At 38.2% G+C, this 15,706-nt stretch overlaps 1 pseudogene; it reads right to left on the reverse strand.

Annotated features, from left to right (window-relative positions):
* Positions 1 to 1,958: 1,958 nt before the first annotated feature.
* Positions 1,959 to 12,398, reverse strand: LOC127508771 (uncharacterized; annotated as a pseudogene).
* Between the last annotated feature and the right edge of the window lie 3,308 nt (positions 12,399 to 15,706).

The raw sequence follows: 15,706 nt of genomic DNA on the forward strand, positions 1-15,706 counted from the left end.
TAGGCCAGTGGTTCCCAAACTTTTTAGCTTGGAGAACCCCCTGAAGGGATTACCATCCTTCTGCGTACCCCCTCTCTTCCACTTAGACTGCAGTCACACCTTTACTATTAAGGGACAATATTTGCTCCCTAAATTGATTTTCCAGTGCATATTTTTACCTTTATGAATAACTTTATAAAATAAATGTTTTAAATAAAAAAAAATCACCAGAGAAATATGCAACGATGGTAAAACTAAAACTTTTTTAGTATTATACTAAAACCGGCAGTAGGTGGCAGCAAGTCACTGTTTTTATGAGTGAGTCATCGAGTCATTCATTCAGTAAAGAAGTACGTGGCTGTGGATGAATCATTGACTCTCACGATTCGTTCAAAGCCGCAGAATTGTTCGCGAAACACAGACGTGTGTTGTAGTTCTGCTGTGGTTTTCATTAGAACTATTATTTCATTGCAAATTAGAGTAAATACTGGCAGTACTGTGTTTAAAATGGTTTGTTTTTTGACCTGTTGTATAATAATGTCACGTTTGCAGTCATGTGGATATTTGGGAACAATTGCATTCTTGCTCGTTATCAGCATTAAATACAAGAGCTCACACAAGGTATGTTTTTGTATTGAAGAAAGTTTGAGTCTTAAATCGAAGTTAATCCACTATCTGTGTCTATATTTGTTCTTCATTCGAGTAAGTGCTAAATCCCCACTTTTACAAAGGTGCATTGTTGAGAACGACAGTAATTTAGCTCAATTTAAGGCAGCAGATTCGGCACGCAATCTATCATATGCATGCTGCTTCTGTGGATACAGTCAGTTTTGACTGCAAATGATGAGGTATTTGATTAAATTTATTGAATTTACGGCACTTTGGCCGTTAGAAATACATGTTCGGTTTTAATATTATTTGTAAGGTAGAATTAAATGAACTACTCAGCATTTTGTTCGCGTACCCCCTTTTGTCACCTCACGTGCCCCAGTTTGAGAATCACTGCACCAGGTAAACTAGAGTCCACTGGAAGATAGATGAAGTAAATGAGGGGTAAATATTGTAAAAAGCTGAAAACCCTCAATGATATTAGTATTACAGACTAAAACAACAAGATGTTTTGGGGAGGATGTTCAGATAGAGATGTATGAGTAGAGGAAGGCGGTACTTATACGCTATAGAGCTTGGCAACTGACGTCACTGCGCAGTGCATTCTGGGACGTAAACAAGAGGGCGCCGCCATATTGTGAGGCCACATCGGGCGAGACTTAAAACATGAAAATATCTGTAAAACTATGTTGAAATGTCGATTAAAAGAACGAAATGTACTATACAGAGACAAACTTCTACCGGACGCAAGAAAACGGTACCTGGAAAAGATGGCATTGATCGGAAATCTGGATCCGTATGAGGTGCCTGCAAGAGAATGTAGTCGAGACCCCGATGATTTACCTCCTCAGATATTTTTGTATATGTAGGTGTGAGTGCTTAAAATTGATTTGTGATTAAAACAAAAATCTCACTGTTTTTGCCTTTTCATGTCTTTTTATTTTTTAAAAACAGGACTTTTTAAAGTCCCGATGTCCTCTACAGAGGATATGACATAACAATGAATAAAATATAATTGTTCAAAATTTTTCTTATGCTCTAAACAATGTAATGACCTGACAAAATACTAAATCAATCCATTTTATCCTGGTAGTCAGGAGGATAATGTGTATGTGTGTGTGTATATATATATATATATATATATAGATATAATACACACACACACACACACACCTGTTCTTTTCATTTACTGTTGTTCTGTATGTACACAGGTTATGCACTCACAGAGATTTAATGAGCCTCCTCTAAAGCCCTGGGTCATTGTGAGCAGTGCTGGGAAGGTGGAGACCTGTACTCATGTTGGTCCTCTCTTGTTTAAGTTGTTCAACACAAGAAGCACAAGAAACTAAACATTGCACTTTGCAGGAGATTTTTTTTATTAAAATAAAGTTTTTAATTATCAAATTGTCATCTGAAGTATTTAATGTACAAATAGCATAGCATGTTCATTCTAAGGAAGGTGCACACACCCCCACACCAAATACAAACATGTTCAATCTCAGGAGGGTACCACACATTCACACACACCAAATAGAAACAAACATTTCTCCTGGAGTCTTTTTACCATTCAGCATGCACATTTTTCTGTTTCATCTGGCCTAACAACAACACTTGGACACATGTTAACTAGAATACAGCAAACATTAACAATCTTATCAAGAAGGGTAAATTCTTCATCCTTACAGGGGAAGCAACAAACTAATTGGTATTGTGTTATATAATAGTGTGTACTTATTGCGCAAGCTACTTATTACCCTTTCTCCGTGTATCCTAAGGTGTGCTAAAGCACGTGTGTCTTCCACATCCTTAGCATCGAGTTGACATCTGCTTTTAGTGAATGCAGGAATTTTAACTTCCGCGCACATCATTCCCACACTGTCTTTAATATCAAAGCCTCGGTCCGCTAACACTAAATCGCCAGGCAACAGTTTGTTAAGAAGTCCACAATTCTTGGTTATGTGCTTGTCAGATGCTCGTCCCCCCCCCATCCCTTTGAAATAAATGAAATTAGGCCTTGGGGTGTAATTCCTATCAGGTATTTCATTGTGTGTGTACCTTTGTAGTGGGAAAAGGATTGTGCGCGCGCCATAAAATTTGACAGCCTCTCTGTACGTATTTCAAAACAGTCGACAATAATCACAACACGCTTTCCAAAAGCTTCCAAAAATTGATGTGGCATTGTGGCTTGTAAACAGTGTCTCTCAAGCCAGTACAACAAGGGAGAAAGGCGTGCATACAGCACATCGATGGTGTCGGCAAAGGAAAGAGTTCTACGTGACACATTAAAAATGTGTGAGAGATGCTGGATTGGAAGATCAAGCCTTAGACGATGAGTGTAAGTAAAACCATTTGAAATTGTGACAGCTTCTTTGAAACTGGCAGGAAGGGCTTAACAGTAGCAAACATTGACAACAAAATTGCAAAACATGGAAGTCCTGTATAATATCGTACCTTCTCCGTATTATCTTTAAGGAAACTTCATCCATCTTCAACCTGTTCAACTCAGACCTAAGCTCCCTATTTTCCTGCAAAACACGGGTTAGTTCTGCACTGCTTTGCTCACAGAACTGGCATTCTACTCTAAGGCTCTTAGCTGCTGGTTTGTCTGTTTCTGTCTGTTCACTATATTCCTCCTCTTCCACAGCTCCTGCCTCTGCTTGATCCCCATGCTCCTCTTCTTCTTCTGCAGCTCCTGCATCTGCTTGATCCACATATCCCTCTTCTTCTGCATGTTCTTGGACTCCATCTATCTCATCTTCATTCATGTTGTTTCGTTCACTCTGGCCTCCTCCCTCAGATTCTCTTAAACGGTGTCTATGTTGTCTGCGGCCATGCCGATCTGACACTGTGGCTGTGACTTCAGAGTGACCCAGGTGCAGGGTTGGAGCCCAGTCTGGATGAGACTCGTCCATCTCATATGCTGGTTTACCTTTGGGGAGACAAAAGTATCCATATTGAAACAAATTATTGCAATCAACAGTGGAAATACTATATATAATGTTATACAATACTACACGTTATGTTATAATGTAATATTTATTAGGGCTGCACGATTAATCGGACGATTAGAAAAAAAAACATTGAAATCGCACTTAAACGATTTGGCTTAGTGCGATTATGAAATCGCAAAGCTGCGATTATTTGTTTATGCGTGGCTTGTCAATGAACTATGGCTCCAAATGTGGATCTATCTGAAAGCACTGCGAGTTTGAATCGCTTATAATGTACATTTGAAAAAGCAACATGCGTCAAACATCTTTTTTAGTAAAACGTTTTTACTCCAAACTCACTTCATAACGACAGTTGAGCGTCCTTCTGTGAGATGATGTGGCTTCTTACACAGAATAAGGCAGTTGTGTGTTTATTAGTCATGTTTAATCAATCAAAACGTTTCAATCTTCTGTTTATTCGTGTGATTTTTTTTTCCCCAAACCAGTTAAGCGCAAACCACGCCCCTTACGTTAAAACCCCACCCCGCAGCCTTGACTCACATCTCTAGCTCACTTTCATTGGTCTAATATATCACAGCGCTGATTTGCCACGCCGCCCCACATGAAAAAACACTATCGTAATTTATATTAAATACGATAGTGTTTGTAAACCGCACTATAGTGAATTGTAGTATACTGTATATATTTTAGTATTTACAACACTTTGTTAATGAATGCTATATACTGTAGTATTAACTATGAACTGATAAACTGTAACGAACACTGTAGTATACTTTAGTTTTTACTACAGTAAACTGTAGTGTATTATAGTATAAGATACCCTATAGTTGTAGAAAACTTAGTACAGTATTGGGTAATTTGTTTATATTACTATAGTTGTTATATTACCACTGCAACTATAGAATTTACCACCACAAATTAATTCAAGTACTTTACTATAGTATGGTTCAAAACACTATAGTATTTACTATAAATTACTATAGTATTTTTCATGTGGGAAACTAATTTTAATACAATACCCAATATACAAAAGGTATACACAAGTGTGTATACAAAGTGAAACGTTGCACACACATTTTACAACTTAAAAAAATAAAAAGGATGCCTAAAGTGAATATAAGCGTGAATAAAGCGAAAAAATTCAAGCTCCAGAAAGGTTCTAAAGACATTGTTAAAACAGTCATGTGACTGCAGTGGTTCAACCCGTTATAAAGAGACGAGAATACTTTTTGTGTGCAAAAACAAAACAAAAAGTACAACTTTATTCAACAATCTCTTCTGTGTCATTCTCTTATGCTGTTTATGTCCAGCGCTTCCAGGTTCTACATCAGAACGCCGGCTCAGTATTGGCTAAAGCTGATCACGTGATCAGCACGACACATGCGTGTGATGCTGACGCAGGACCCGGCCAATGATGAGTCGGCGTTCTGACGTAGAACCTGGAAGCGCTGGACGTAAACAATTATGAGAATGACACAGAAGAGAAGAGATTGTTGTATAAAGTTGTAATTTTTGTTTTGTTTTTGCACACAAAAAGTATTCTCATCATTAATAACATTAAGGTTGAACCACTGCAGTCACGTCTACTGTTTTAACGATGTCTTTAGTACCTTTCTGGACCTTGAAAGTGTTGATTATATTGCTGTATATGGACAAGTCATATACCACTTGGATTTCATCAAAAATAACCTAATTTGTGTTCTGAAGATGAACGAGGGTCTTACAGGTGTGGAAAAACATGAGGGTGAGTGATTAATGACAGAATTTTCATTTTTGGGTGAACTAACCCTTTAACTTGTCTACTAATTGATATTTTGAAACATTCAGGACGAACAAATTAAAAACACCCAACCCACTCACACTATACAAATATTGGTACCATTTTAAGTTTGATGCGAGTAGTTCATTGCCACAGATTCTGACAATTTGTGGCGAACCCTGACAGCCCTTTTCCTCCCTTTTCCTGTATTTCTGCTGTAGTCATGCTCTGGACCAGAACTACTTTTTCTGGGCCGTCCAGCTGTCAAACGCCGCCTAGAGCCGGTCTTATTTGTTTATCGGGCCACTGCTGTTGGCTGACAACCAATAATAGGACCTGGTCGTCTAGCAGCTCGTCTTAATGCTGCTGCACGTTTTGACACCGACATCCCTTTACCAAAACAGTAAAATGCAGAGATCACTTGGGTCGGGTTGTGCTGCATCTTTTCAAGCTGCTTGGCCATTGTAGTCATGGCATCACTGTAGTCAGAGATTTCAGCCAGTTCACTGAGCAATTCCAGCATCCGTCTCATAGGAGACTGAGGTATAGTTGCTGTTTAATAAGAAAACAATAAAAACAATTAAACAACAACAAACACTTGGACCAGTAAACAAAACTGAGGGTTGTCAATTGAAACTAAATCATGTAACAGTAATGTCTTTCCACACAAACATCTGAATACAGCTGCAAACACTGCAAGCCCAAGCACTGCATGGCACATGCATTTAACTCTCTAGTAGTCTTTGTTGTTAGTTGTATGTTTTAATTTTTTACATCTGTTTACTTTTTCAGAATGGTATGATACTTGGTGATTTTAGTAGCACTTAGCAAAAGGCTGAATGATCTTAAAAATATAGTCATATTACTTGTATTCTTAGGGATCTAAAATTAAACCCATAGGAAACCAATGGAACTAATGGAAAATACAGAACATTTTCTGGTAACCAATGTTGGTAACCAGTTTGTGGTAGCCATTGACATAAAGTAGTATTTTTTTCCATGATTTGCAAGTCAATAGCAACCAACAACTGATCAGTTACCAACCAATAACCATTTTGGGATAAACTATTCCTTTAAAGGATTAATTCACTTTCAAATGAAAATTAGCCCAAGCTTTACTCACCCTCAAGCCATCCTAGGTGTATATGACTTTCTTCTTTCTGATGAAGACAATCTGAGAAATATTAATAAAAAATATCCTGCCACATACGAGCTTTATAATGGCAGTAATGCCTATCAAACGCATTACTTCCTTTCAGAAGGCCTTTATTAACCCTCCAGAGCCGTGTGGAGTATGTTTATGACGGATGGATGTGGATGGAGACACTTTCTTCAGCTCATACTCGTTTGGTAGCTCATTACTGCCATTATAAAGCTCGGACGCGTCAGGATATTTATTAATATTTCTCTGATTGTCTTCGTCAGAAACAAAAAAAGTTATATACACCTAGGATGGCTTGAGGGTGAGTAAAGCTTGGGGTAAAGCTTGGGGTAATTCTCATTTGAAAGTTAATTAATCCTTTAAGGACCCCAAAATGACCCGAAACTTTAACTTAACTTTTTCTCTTAGGAAAAGCTTCTTTGGCTCTAATAACAATTAGACAGAATTTTTAACGTAACTAAGCTTCATGGACTCACCTTCCTCTGAGTCACTCGGCACACAGGGTTGTTTGGAGTATGAGTCCTCTAGAGTAGGTGATGTTTGGTGCAGTTGTGCAGAGCTGAGGAAAGACAGGCCCAGCTGATGCAAGTCTACGGGTTCATAACAAACATAGAGACAAAATTAAATGTAGCATGAGGTATGCCATCATTAGAAAGAAAAAAAAGAATACATTGGAAAAAAAAAAAAAAACAGCACCATCTTTCCCTTTATACTGACCGTCATCTTGAGCACTGAGAAGGTACTGATGATCAGTATTGCAGGTTTCTTGCCTCGGAGGCATGTCTATAACAGTTGTATACTAAAGTCACACTGCTGTACAAGTTGTTTTTATTAAGAATTAATTATGTATAATGAAGGTTTTATATCCCACTTGAACTTTCTTACCTACGGCTAACGTGCTTGGTTTAGGCATATTTTGCCGTAAAGGGTTCAGGAAGTCAAGAGAAACTGAGGCTGTGAAGATGATAAACAGGACATTTGTTCAAATATCTAAAGAAGGTAGTGTCAGTCCATGTGTGACAACCTATGCTGCAAAGAAAGAAAATTACCTTTTGTTATTTTCAGCAGCTCAGCCCTCATTTCAGCTGTTGTGGGAAGAAAGTTGATGGAGGTGATGTTGTAATTTTGCACTATTGCTGCCTGGTGTTTGCATGGTGCTCCACTATGGCCAACGGGACATGTGCAGAGCTCCAACTCCATGTCCACTGTATAGGTGTGCCCTGATGTGGAGGATTTCACCTGAAACTTCTTCTCTCCAACCTAACAGTGACATGAAGACATAAAATACAGATATATTGGATGTTTCTCAATTCTAAGAATTCAAAGACTAGACTGCTAGACTAGCTTTAAAGAACGAACTTGGAAGGACACAGAACTATTCTTTGTGAGAATTGAGATGCAATGACCTTGTTGCTCAACTAACTTTCCCAACACATTTTAAAGGGTTAGTTCACTCAAAAATGAAAATTCTGTCATTAATTACTCACCCTCATGTCGTTCTACACCCATATGAATCTTTTGTTTCGAATTAGTGATTCGGATCACGTATCAAACTGCTAAACTGCTGAAATCATGTGACACGGCGCTCCGAACCACTGATTCGATTCGTGAAGCTTCAAAGCAGTGTTTTGAAATCAGCCATCACTAGATATTGTTGAAAAAGTCGTTATTTTGCTGTTTTGGCGCACAAAAATATTCTCGTCGCTTTATAATATTAAGATAGAACCACTGAAGTCACATGAACTGATTTAAATATGTTTTTAGTATGGATCTTCAGAGGTGCAGTAACAATGCTGGCAATGCAGGCCTCACTGAGACATCAGATTTCTTAATTTGTGTTTCAAAGATGAATGAAGGTCTTACGGGTGTAGAACGACATGAGGGTGAGTAATAAATTACATTATTTTCATTTTTGGGTGAACTAACCCTTTAAGTACCACCCAGTGCACAATAAATAACATTTTACCACACAGATGTTACAACCTATTGAAAAATTTGATTACATTATTTATATTATTTTTTTATATTTTTATTTTACTGCATGTATTCACGAAAATAAATATGCATATTTAATGCTACTAGTGCTTTGTCAATGTTAAGATTCTTTTTAATATGCCAATAAAACATACTGCAGGCTTTCTCCAAGTTTCTATCACTTAATTTCTGTGTAATTTCTGTAAAACAAAATGACAAATGTTTACTTTTTACATAGGGGTGCTTTCATGCCTCCTTTGTACTTGTGTTCTTATTGGAATCGAAATTTGACGGTTGATGATGACAGGACGAAAACACAAGGCTGGCTTAAAAACATATAATGAGAAAAGAATCGTCAATTTTATAATGATTTATATTTAAAAATCATACTTTACCTGAGAAATATCAGATGTTTTAATATTACTTTCTGTAGCAAGGAATCTTGATCGGTGGAATGCTTCCCAATGGCCAAGTGCAACGTCTGTCACACGTGCTTCATAGTACATCTCTAGTCGAGTGACGAAAAGGTTGAATAATTGAGGGAGGTTGAAAGCTTTTGTCCTTTGAAGTATTTTGTCTTTCAAGACACGCATTGCAGCTTCCACATAGTTATTTGTTTGATTGCCACGTGTTGGCAAGTCCCTTCTATAGCTGAGAGCCCAACTCTCACGTCGACTGTAAAGACTCTGTAGGTAGGTCAGGAACTTCTTGTATCTGTAATGAGTTACAAAAAAAAACTGTAAAGAATAAATACAGTACAATAAAAGCCTCTAAATAGGCCTCTCAGGGTAAACACACCAGAAATACTAAGAAAATATTTAAGCTACCTCTACCTGTCTACTATTTTCTCTACCTGGTGGTCAAAGGGTTGTCCAGGGCTTGCTGGTAGAGTAATTCAACTGTACTCATCTCCCTGGCATAAAACATGTCTTTTACTATGCTGAACAGTGTCTGTCTGTCCTTCATCTCAACTTTGTGTTCTTTGTTCCACAACCATCTCCACACAGCTTGCAGAAGGTGAAATATGCAGAGCAGCTGTGTGGCTTCAGGAAAGACCTGGGCTATAGCTCCCTTTTCTGCCTTTGAGTCATCTGTAAGAAACACAAAAGGACCTGCCTCACCTCGCCCCTCCAAAGGCATCCTTTGTCAATAAGGACTTCAACAGCTCCAATCCCTCACTAATTGTCCTCTCATCTTCCGAATGGGTTATTACTATCCCAAGAGGAAGACCACCTGCACAGGTGTGTGTGAGAAGGAGAAACACCCTGCAGTTCTCCCGGTCCATGTTACCAGAAGAATCCATAAAACACATTTCTCCGCTATTGGAAAGACTGTGTGTTCGTTTCATCAACGGGGAACAAATGGCTACAAGTGGTGTTCCTGCTGAAGACATTCCAAGCTTTGCACAGCTGTCATCACATGCTGCATTGTAGGATTCTACCTGCCTTTCCAAAGCTGCTAGCATTCCCTCCCCACTCTGCTCTCCAAACTCCTGCTTATTTACCTTCTGATACAGTCTGCAAATGAAATTATTTTTTTGAACTACATAGGTCTGTCAAAGCTACTGATTTTACTTAGTAGACCTAGTACAATTTCACATACCTGTAGCAAAACTGAAGGTCTGGGCTAAGGGCACGGTTGGCTGAGGCATATACATATTTGTTGCCATGCTCAGCCAGCAGGTCACTTTTAAGTACAGCCAGAGCTGATGTTGGGCTGTGCCCGATATCAAACAACTGAGTCAGGGACTCTATTGCCTTGGCCCCTACATCCCTGTGTATCAGTGCCTCCGCAACAAAGATGTTATGATTATGTACATTGTACAAATGCACAGAAGTTGAGTAGGTGGGTATATGGGGATCATTGCTCCTGAAAAATAAAAACAAATCTCACAAAGGAGCTGGCAAAAACACTTATTTTATCTCATCTTCATATTTCTAACTCACCTACTAGATCCTCCCCTTTTGTCTATAACCTTCACCAGAGTGCAAACCATTTTGTTTTACCAGGATGTTTTTAAAAATTTCATAAATAAATGTTTTATTGTTGTTTTAGATTTTATTGTTTAGATTTGCAGGTAGATTTCTCCAAGTGTATTAGAGATGTTGCCACAGTTTTTTTCTCTTTATGCAATCCCAGATGGACTACGTTATGGACTACATTATCTATGTGCGAACCATACCACTCTGGACTCGCTGTGCATACGAAAATCCACTTGTCCTAGGGTTGTGTGAATACTGTGTGAAGCCTACAGATGTCCAGTCCATCACAGGGATACAAATCTCACTGAACTAGTACAATGAATGGTAAAAGGAAAGTTTGAAAATGTTAATCGATATTTCTTACCGGCACACTAGTGAAATATATAATTGTCTTAAAATTTAGGTGAAGAATCTAATGTGCCTCTTGCACAGTACAGTACTGTGTGTTAACACCATTTAGACTACTGTAAAGAAATTTTCAGTGTAACAAATTGTCCTACACTAATTTAGTGTAAAGATGAATGAACTGATTTGACATTACCTTATAAAGCACACGTTGTCCCTTACTTGGTTTTGTCACTGCCACTCTCCAGCTCACTCCTGATGACTCACTAAGCTTTTTCACCCATTTCTTTACTTCACAACTTTCTGTCAGTGCAATCCTGAGCGACGCATCAAAGCTTGTGTGGTCCAAGTTTGATTGTGTAGTGCATGAACGATAGGCGCAGAAGTGATAGTTATACCCAGGAGGTAACCAGTTCTGTAAAAGTAAAAAGATGGTCTAGCGTTTAGACACACAAAGTTTTTTTTTTTTTTTTTTTTTAAATAAATCATTATCAGAAAAGTGATGCATCAAATTAATTGAATTAAAATTTTTAACCTTAAGATGTAAGGCTTGCTCTTCATCACAGCCAGAACAAGCGTACTCCCCTGAGGGCGATCGAAATAAAGATAATATTTATAATAATAATACTTAAAAAACTCACATTGAAACCTACAAATACTTATGATAATAAAATGCAAATAAAAACAATTGGCAGGCTTATCTTACCGTTTGTCAGCGACGGATCCATCAACGGCCTTCATTAACGCCTCAGGTGACAATGTAACAGAGTTGACCAATGAAATCGAGCTAGAGATGTGAGTCAAGGCTGTGGGGTGGGGTTTTAACGTAAGGGGCGTGGTTTGCGCTTAACTGGTTTGGGGAAAAAAATCATGCCTCTATACTTTTCTCATACTTCTGAGATCAGAAATACAGAAATCCATATAAATACAGCAAAATCACATCCCTGTGTTAGACACTATAGACTCACATAGCCTTTACCCTGGCAATCCTTAAGGCATGGAAACTGTTCAGCTACTGATGAAGCCATGGTGACTTTTGTACCTGTGCTTGGACTAAAAGAAACAACAATTTCATATTTTGAATTTTAACAATAGTACAAATGTACACTCTAAGGTATTTAATATCTCAAATCTTTTTTAGCATTAAAATGTTTTACTTAAATTTGTATTGAAAATGTGTACTCCCTTTTCTCCAAAACGCTCAATAAGATGTGACACCAAGATCCGAACCATGGCTTGTCGCTCTTCAAGTGAAATGCAGTGCTTGTTTTCAATAGAATCCACAATACCTCTGCCATTGGCTGTTGCAAGAAGGATGTCTCTTACTTTCCAAAAAATATATATTTAAAAAAAAAAAAAAAAAAAAATACTACAAATTGCTTCTTAATTAAAACATATCAATTAAATGTAGGTTTCTGTAATTCATCCAAAAACAGAAACAAAACAAATATACAGGCATTTTCTAGTAACAGACTTGTCCAAACCAATTAAAAAAAAAAGAAAAACTTACAAATGCTGCTACCACTGATATTCTGTGCTCTGGACCATGCTGCTGCTCCCTTGGTATAGTAGGCGTAGTTGCATGCTCTTTGATTGATTCCTTAACATCGAATAGAAAAATCAAATGGTAATGTACATGTATGCATTTTTACAATACGTTAGGACTGCACAATATATTGTTTCAGCAAGATATCATGATGTGCACATCTGCAATTCTGCCAATTTGACTAAATCATTATTTTGAGTCAACTTACAAGATTTTTATGATGTCATCAAATTGAGAAACCCTCTCCATGTATTGTGATGTGCCCATGATGACTTTGATATACATTGATATTTTGAATGAATAGAATATTGTTTATCCCTGCAAGAAGGTAGTATTTGGTAGGAGGTGTAGAAAGCATAATTTAAAGGATTGCATCACTCCAGAATTAAAATGTCCTGATAATTTACTTACCCCCATGTCATCTAAAACGTTCATGTCTTTCTTACTTCAGTCGAAATGAAATTGAGGAAAATTTGGAGAAAAATCTTGGAACGTTTTCGACTGAAGAAAGAAAGACATGAACATCTTGGATGACACGGGGGTGAGTAAATTATCAGGACATTTTAATTCAGGAGTGAACCATCCCTTTAAACTAATGTCATTTTTGTTCACCACATCAAGTGCAGAAGAAGGAGACACAGAGAAGGCAAAAAAATGTCTGTCAAATCCAACTGTATCCCATTTTTTCACAATGAATTTGACTTTGGAGTCAGTGACCACAATTGGCTCTGAATGGTTGCAAACTGGGGCTCACCATCAGCAGAGTGAGACACAAAAAGTGCCATTCCTGACCTGTAAGTAGTTCCCTTGCATTTAATCCAAGATGGCAAATAGACATATGAGAACAATGGAATTCCCTCAAATCCACATTTTACTTTCTCAAAACCCTCTATAGATCCCAGGAATGTGGTACCAACTTCAAAGTCCTGGACCAACTTCAAAGTCATGTGAGAACATCTTCCCAGAGAGCAGGGTGTAGCACAACATCATCTGGTGTCAGAAAGCCTGTGTTTTACAAATATTGCAAAAATTGTGGACTACATGACTTAGTTTTTTGAAAAAAACATGCTTTGCCTCAAAACGCATGCACCAGAACTGAACCAAAGGTCCAAGTTTCCTGATGGCCCCAGGATAATGAAGCATAAAGTGGTGTTTTGTTTTCAAATGCCTATCTGGATAAATGAAAGTAGTAGCTCCCAGTGTTTCTCACCTTCTGGAATCAAATCTCCTATCATAAGAGGCAACAGCCTTAGAAGGCACCACATCTGTGCTGCTGTCTGTCTGATGGACCCATCAGGGTTTTTAAGATCCTGAGGTTTGACAGCAGATGGCTTGTTGTGACTATCAGAAAAACCATAGTCAAAGCTTGTCAATCTATTATTCAGCTGATCAAGTGTCAAGAGTTTTTGTTCAATCAAAGAACTGAGAACAAGCTTGGTTTCATAACCTCCAACCCCTTCCAAAATGCCATGCATGACATTTGGAGTAACATTGTCAGTTACATGGTAGAACTGCAGTTTATTGAGTGAACACTCTCTTTTGATGCCAGTTTTAGTTGGGTTATTCTGAAGTAGACCAGAATGGTAGTTAATCCTGTTGCGCATTACTGACAGATCCTCAGCTGTCTGTCCTCTCAAAACCTCTTTGTGTACCCGACACCATTGACACACAGTTTTCTCTGAGAAACTTTCTGTGTAGCCTAGGATGCCATTAAGACCCAGGTTATCCCCACAAACCTGTGTGACTCCTTGCTTTGACAGTGCCCTTGAAATGATTTGTCTCAACCTGAATTCCTTCCAATTCCAGATCCTTAATGTCACACACAATTGGATCTAAGACAGCATTTATACCATAGGTTTTTACATCATCTGTCTTGTAAACTGCCAGCAAGAAGAGTTTAAGCTAGAAAGATACTCAGGTCGCAAGCATTTAAGAGTAAAATAAACACAACCTAGCTTGTGAACTGAGGTTTTCGATCCAAGTGGATTGACCATCTCACAATCATCACTGTAAAGCACAAGAGGAATGGACAACTCTTTGGAAAAGAGTTCATTTGTTTTAAAGATTGTGCCATCTCTAAAATCTTCAAGAGCAGTGCTTTCTTGATTTTGCCACTCAAAGATTTTCTCCATCGTTCCTGGACTTTCTAATACCTGCTTCAGTATAGGCTTTAGAGGAACACGCTGAAAAGTGTCTCGGACTGCCACTTGTCTAACGGTCCCCGTCGATGTGTCTCTCTGTTGAGTGTATGAAAAACTAGGGAGAGGTACTTCCTCTGGCTGCACAAAGCATCCAGACTGAGTAAAATACTGCATTTGCTTGTACTCTGACTCAAATCCCTGAAATGGTTGAGCTGCACATGCAAAATGCTCTAAAAGCTGCTGGCCCCCAGGACTCTCGCTGTGGCCTATCTCTCTTAAAAAGGAGACCGTTTTTCTTTAGAGATCCAACAACATCACTGATAAGGCTAGATGTGTGATCTACCACAAAATTAACAGCACTCAATGTTTGGGAGGAATTTGACCTTAATTTCGCTAAAAACAAAGCTACTCTGTCTTGTATATTTTCTTCTTCTAACTCATCACATTGTTCCTCACAATTTCATCCCAGTCGTCATCACACTGCTCAACAGCATCTAAAACTGAATCTGATGAATTATCATCAGGCTCAAATAAAGGGGTTTCCTCCATTTCATCTCCAATTTCATTAACATGCTCCAGTAGGTGTCTTCTAAATGATCTAATAAGACTAAATGTGCGATGACATCCAGCTTGAGCACACTGAAAGTAACTAGATGTAGAAAATACATGATGTACTACCCTTAAATGTGCAAACAAAGCTCTGATATTAGGTCCCAAAGACCTTTTGCATTTAAAGCAGATGTACTTTAAATGCTCGCGCTCCCCGCCCCCAAGCTCGCGACTCTATAATACGTTGCATAAACAAAGTTCACATAGCTAATATAACCCTCAAAATGGATCTTTACAAAGTGTCCGTCATGCAGCATATCAGATCATGTAAGTACAGTGTTTATTTGGATGTTTACATTTGATTCTGAAGGAGTTTCATAGTGCTCCGTGGCTAACGGGGCTAATGCTACACTGTTGGAGAGATTTATAAAGAATGAAGTTGTGTTTATGAATTATACAGACTGCTCCGTGAATACAGTAAGAAACAATGGTAACTTTAACCACATGTAACAGTACATTAGCAACATGCTAACGAAACATTTAGAAAGACAGTTTACAAATATCACTAAAAATATCATGATATCATGGATCATGTCAGTTATTATTGCTCCATCTGCCATTTTTCGCTATTGTTCTTGCTTGCTTACCTGCATAAAGTCTGTTGATTCGCTGTGCTGCTCCAGACGTTAATACTGGCTTGTCTAATGTC

The sequence above is a fragment of the Ctenopharyngodon idella genome, chromosome 3 (assembly GCF_019924925.1).
Source record: "Ctenopharyngodon idella isolate HZGC_01 chromosome 3, HZGC01, whole genome shotgun sequence".
Taxonomy (NCBI): domain Eukaryota; kingdom Metazoa; phylum Chordata; class Actinopteri; order Cypriniformes; family Xenocyprididae; genus Ctenopharyngodon; species Ctenopharyngodon idella.